This window comes from Pelodiscus sinensis, chromosome 1, assembly GCF_052426305.1.
Source record: "Pelodiscus sinensis isolate ZL-2025 chromosome 1, ASM5242630v1, whole genome shotgun sequence".
Taxonomy (NCBI): Eukaryota; Metazoa; Chordata; order Testudines; family Trionychidae; genus Pelodiscus; species Pelodiscus sinensis.
The window spans coordinates 154,083,609-154,089,554 of record NC_143052.1 but is presented as its reverse complement, the minus strand read 5'-3'; positions in this window follow the sequence as shown (position 1 = coordinate 154,089,554).

Here is a 5,946-nt window from a genome sequence, read left to right as displayed (position 1 = left end):
ACTGTCTAGGAAAGAGTCCTGCAGAAAGGGATCTAGGGGTCATGTGGACGACAAGTTAAATATCAATCAACACTGTTACACTGTTACAAGAAAAGCAAACATCATTCTGGGATGTGTTAACAGGAGTGTTGTGAGCAAAACGGAAGAAGTCATTCTTCTGCTCTACTCTGTGCTGATTAGGCCTCAGTTGGAGTGTGGTGTCCAGTTCTGGGTACCACGTTTCAGGAAAAATGTGGAGAAATTGGAGAATGTCCAGAGAAGAGCAACAGAAATGATTAAAGGTCTAGAAAACATGAGCTATGAGGGAAGACTGAAAGAATTGGGCTTGTTTAGTTTAGAAAAGAGAAGACTGAGAGGGGACATGATAGCGGTTTTCAAGTATCTAAAAGGGTGTTACAAACTAACTAACTGTCAGGGTGGTCAAACACTGGAATAAATTGCCCAGGGAGGTTGTGGAATCCCCATCTCAGGAGATATTTAAGAGTAGGTTAGATAAATGTCTATCAGGGATGGTCTAGACAGTATTTGGTCCTGCCATGAGGGCAGGGGACTGGACTCGATGACCTCTCAAGGTCCCTTCCAGTCCTAGTATTCTATGATCCTATGATTCTAAGAGGAGGGAGAAAAATTGTTCTCCTTGGCCTCTGAGGATAGGACAAGAAGCAATAGTCTTAAATTGCAGCAAGGAAGGTTTGGGTTAGACATTTAGTAAAAACTTCCTGTCAGAGTGGTTAAACACTGGAATAAATTGCCTACGGCGGTTGTAGAATCTCCATCACTGAAGATTACTCCATTTAAGAGCAGGTTGGATAGACATCTGTCAGGGATGATCTAGATGGTGCTTGGTCCTGTCGTGAGGGCAGGGGACTGGACTTGATGATTTCTTCAGGTCCCTTCCAGTTCTAGTATTTTATGATTCTATGATTTGGGGATTGGCAATACTGTTCATATCCTCTTCAATCACCCTGCTATCTTTCTTGTCTATATCTTCATGAGGACAACACCAGAACATAAGAATAGCCATACTGGGTCAGACCAATTGTCCATCCAGCCCAGTATCTTGTGTGCTGACAGTAGCCAATACCAGATGCCTCAGAGGGAGGGAACACAACAGGTACTTCTCATGTGATCTCTCTCCTGTCGCCCATTTCCAGACAGAGGCTAGGGACACCTTTCCTACCCATCCTGGCTAATAGCCATTGATGGACCTAACTTCAACGAATCTATCTAGCTCTTTTTTGAACCCTGTTAAAGTCCTAGCCTTGACCACATCCTCTGGCAAGGAGTCCCACAGGTTTACTGTGCATTGAGTGAAGAAAAACTTCCTTTTGTTTGCTTTAAACCTGCTGCCTACTAATTTCATTTGGTGACCCTTAGTTCTTATATTGTGGGAACAAGTAAATAACTTTTCCTTATTCACTTTTTCTACACCAGTCATGATTTTATAGACCTCTATCATATCCCCCCGTAGTCTCCTCTTTTCTAAGCTGAAAAGTCCCAGTCTCTTTAATCTCTCTTCATAAAATATCACAGGCCATGAACAATGCTTCATTACAACGGAATTTAGTCTGAATTAGGGCTGAGTTTGACATAGCTTCACTGACATCAATGGAATGACTCCTGATTACGATGAGTGTTGGCGAGAGGAGAATGAGCCTGGGGTGGACACAGTCAGAGTGAGCTAAGCAGCTGTGATTGTGACAGTAAAAGCTCTTCTTTTCCGAAACAGCCACCCAGAGCACCCAGCAATTCTGATCAGTTTCTGATGTCAGGATGACATTTGTTTGTGCACAGTTTCCATGTCTCTCTATGCTCACTGATTCTAGCAGGGTGCAAAGCTTTGAAATCTCTAGTTTCCAGCTGCAGCTAGAAGTAGCAGGCGTAAGTTGTTCAGATAACACTCCATTAAACCTCAAGCACTTATTTGAACCAAACTTCTGCACCTTTTGAAGTGTGTCTTTAGCAAGCCCATCATCTTGTTATGCATGGATTTGACATTGCATGTACCACAATCTATTTGCTGCCACCGTTTCTTCTGTCAGAGGGAGGATTGCAGTGTGTACAGAAATACCCAAAGAGACCTGGTAGCAAGGTACCCTTCTCCATAACAATCTTCCCATCTCTCCTGCCAAGAAGGCCTCTCCCCCAGTAGGGTGTATGAGCTAAATATGGAGTGTGGTGGCTAGGACTTAGTGCTGGAATGGGTTCTATTCCAAGTTCTCGGTGCGATATTGGTAAAGTCATTACACCTCTGCCTCAATTTCCTCTCTAGGTATCATGGCTGCTGCCTTTGAGACCTGCTGCCAATTAGGAGGGCTAAGCATTATTATAAAGAGATGGGACCAAATGGAAAATGCACCTTAAAATGTAAATGGACCCCAGGATAATAAAAAATAAAGGGGTAAGATATGATACAATGTGATTTTCTGTTTTCTGCAGGAGCTTCCATTTTCAATCCCTTTGCCATACATTACATAGAGTTAGAACCACATTGGTGGAACAGGGCAGTAGCCATCATGGAATAGAACACGGTAGGGGCTACTGAACTAAGAAAAATCTCTTCGGCCTTTTATACCACTCCAGCAGCAAAAGGGAACCATCAAGTAATATGGTATCAGGTTTAAAACAATAGGCACCAAGTTTAAAATAAAAGGAAATCTTTCTTCACCCAGCGCACAGTCAATCCGTGGAACTCCATGCCAGGGGACGTTGTGAAGACTAGAACTTTAACTGGGTTCAAAAAAGAACTAGATACATTTTTGGAGGTTAGGTTCATCGATGCTTTTTAGCCAAGATGGGTAGGAATGGTGTCCCTTGCCTCTGTCGGAGTCTGGAAATGGGTGACAGGGGCTGGATCACTTGATGATTACCTGTTCTCTTCACTCCCTCTGGGGCACCAGGCATGGGCCACTGTCAGAAGACAGGATACTGGGCAAGATGGACCTTTGGTCCATTCTTATGTTCTTAAGTTCTTACGTGTGTGAAAATAGCTCCTGTGCAGGTGGTTTGCTTAGCCAGTGTAAAACTAGCAAGAGAGTCTGCTGCCTTCCCCCAGCCCCTGGCAGATCAGGACTATGTCAGGAAGGTGCCTGCAATGTACTGTACTAAGCTATTCTCTTCTTCCCATGACCTATACTGGAAAGTAGAGGGTAAGTTAGAGTATCTGTAAGGCTATTCAGTGGTGTCCCCCAGTGTCCCTCCCCATTAAATATATTCATAATGATCTGAAAGAAGGAAGCAATGAGTAAGGTGGGAAAATTTGCAGATGATACAAAACTTCTCAAAATAATTAAGTTCAAACTAGACCACAAAGGGATATCACAAAACTGGATAACTGGGCAACAAAATAGCAGATGAAATTCAAATTGAAAAGCGCAAAGTACTGCATATTGGAAAATATACTATGCACATATATCCCAACCAGACATATAAAATTTTGTGGTCTAAATTAGCTGTTATTGCTCAAGAAAGAGATTTTGGAGTCACTGTGGATGGTGCTCTGAAAACATCCATTCAATGTGCAGCAGCAGTCCAAAAAAAAAAAAAAAAAAAACTAATGGAAAGTTAGGAATTATTAGGAAAGGGATAGATAAGAGAGAAAATATCATACTGCTTCTATATAAATCCATGGTACACCCACATCTTGACCATTGTGTGCAGATCCGATCATCCAATCTATCTATATCTATATCTAGGATTTGGAAAAGGGAGAGAAAAGGGCAAAACATGTTTAGAAGCAGGGAACAGCTTCCATATGAGGCGAGATTAAATAAAATTGGGACTGTTCAGTTTGTAAAAGAGACAATTAAGGGGGTATATGATAAAAGTCTATAAAATCATGGCTTGTTGTGGAGCAAGTACATAAGGAAGTGTTATTTACAACTGCTCATAACACAAGAACTAAGGGTCTCCAAATGAAATTAATAGGCACAAGATGGCCAGAAACAAAAACCTTGTTGCTGCACAGAAAAGAGATTAAGGTGGGTAGAACGCTACAGTGATCTTATTGTGGGTAGGAAAAGAGGGGAACCCGAAAGCCCAGCACATAGATTCATTTTACCCTTTGCACTGGCTTCTGCAAACCTTTTATTTGGAAATGTACGATGCTAGCGTCCCTTTAAAATGTGAGCATAGACAGCGGTAGGAGACTGTGATGATGATGATGATGATGGTTTGTATTACAGGATACTTATAGGGGGGGCACAGATCAGGACCTAATTATTCTAGTTGCTGTACATACACATAGTAAGAGGCAGTCACTGCTCCAGAGAATTTAAAATCTAAGTAGACAAGAGGGACAAAGGTGGGTGGAAGCAGATTGGACATAAACGAGACTAATAGGTGTCTCTCAAAGAGAGATGTTCCTGCAGAGGACCAAGAATTCTATGAGCTTGATTTAACTTCATAACCTTTCCCATCACTGCTCTGGTGTGAGGGCTTTTTTCCTCTGATGTGCGTTACACTCTGTTTCAGCATCTCCCCAACGCTTACGATGTCAGCTAAAACTTTATTTCCCTTTCCTGTGCCTCTCAGATTTCTCTTCCTCTCTGCTACTTATTATTTGGCCTAATAACTGGCCATCACAGAACCTCACTAATTACTGTACCACGCTCGGAGGATTTTTTTTTTTTTTTTTGCAGATTAGTGAGTTAATTGAACAAGCTGTTTAAAAGAGAATAACACAGGCTATCACATCGCAAAAGTGTCATTTTAATTATAACTCTTCATAGAATACTATTAGATACCTAACATAAGAGAGATGTTTGTGATGGGGTAATTGAATGATTGACTCCATACATATCCATGTTTCCCTCAATCTTAGAATCTTGAGTTTGGTGCACATCTTCATGATGAACCTGATCATATACCCCTGGAGACAGTGGGAACTTTGTTGTTGATTTCATTTTCTGAGTTTGAAAAATCCAATATTTGACCTGTCTGGTGGAAGTCATCAGAAAGTCATCTGTCTGGACTGCAACTACACAAATGTCCTTTTGAGCTACACTCTTGAAATCTGGCAGGCTCATGAACTGCCGACTTTGTGGGGAGGGGAAAACATACACTCAAAAGTGAAAGCGGCGAGGAGTCCTGTGGCATCTTATAGACTAACTGAAGTGTAGGAGCATAAGCTTTCGTGGGCAAAGACCCACTTCGTCAGATGAACATTTCTAAACATCACTCTGAGGCTATGTCTACACTGTACTTGGATGTTGTGACTGGAGCTCATGTGGGCACACTCACACAATCTTTAATCTAGCAAGCATGGTCAATCTAGAAGACATGGCAGCATGGACTCTGATGTGGTCTAGGATCACCCGGGGTTCTAACCCTACACTAATTTACACTGCTGTTCTTACACTATTTTTAGCTGCATCTCAATCAGTATTTTTAGCCTGGTAGCTCATTTGGAACTAACACAAGTGTATCTTCTCAATCTGGGAATCAGAGCCCCCGTTGGAAGTGTAGACATATCCTAAGTCTAAAGGAGATCCAGGCTCCTAATATAAACAGATATAGCTCCTGTTTGCACTGGTGGAACTTACTCTGATTTCAATCAGGTAAATTCTTCTACTGCAAATAGTGGCTTTGCGGGTCTACACAAGGGATTTGCACTAGTGCAGTTACACCAGCATCTGGAACTGGGGTAAAACCTCAATATGGACAAAGTCAAAGTCTTTGCACTGTGAAATCTCTCCACAGCGCAGTTATTAAATGGTGAGAAGTGGGGAAGAGACCATTGCGGGGGTTGTGTGCCAACTAGAAGGTGTGAAAGAGAATAACAAAGACCACACTGGAGAACTTCTATTATATTTTAACCTTGTGTGCAGTGGTTTGGGAGAAGAGAAGCATTTGGCACAAAGGTGCTAGGCAAAATAATGTTGCACATGTATGAAGTGGATACATACAAAAAGAAATAACTGCTAATAAAAGGCTCGTGTATGAAAA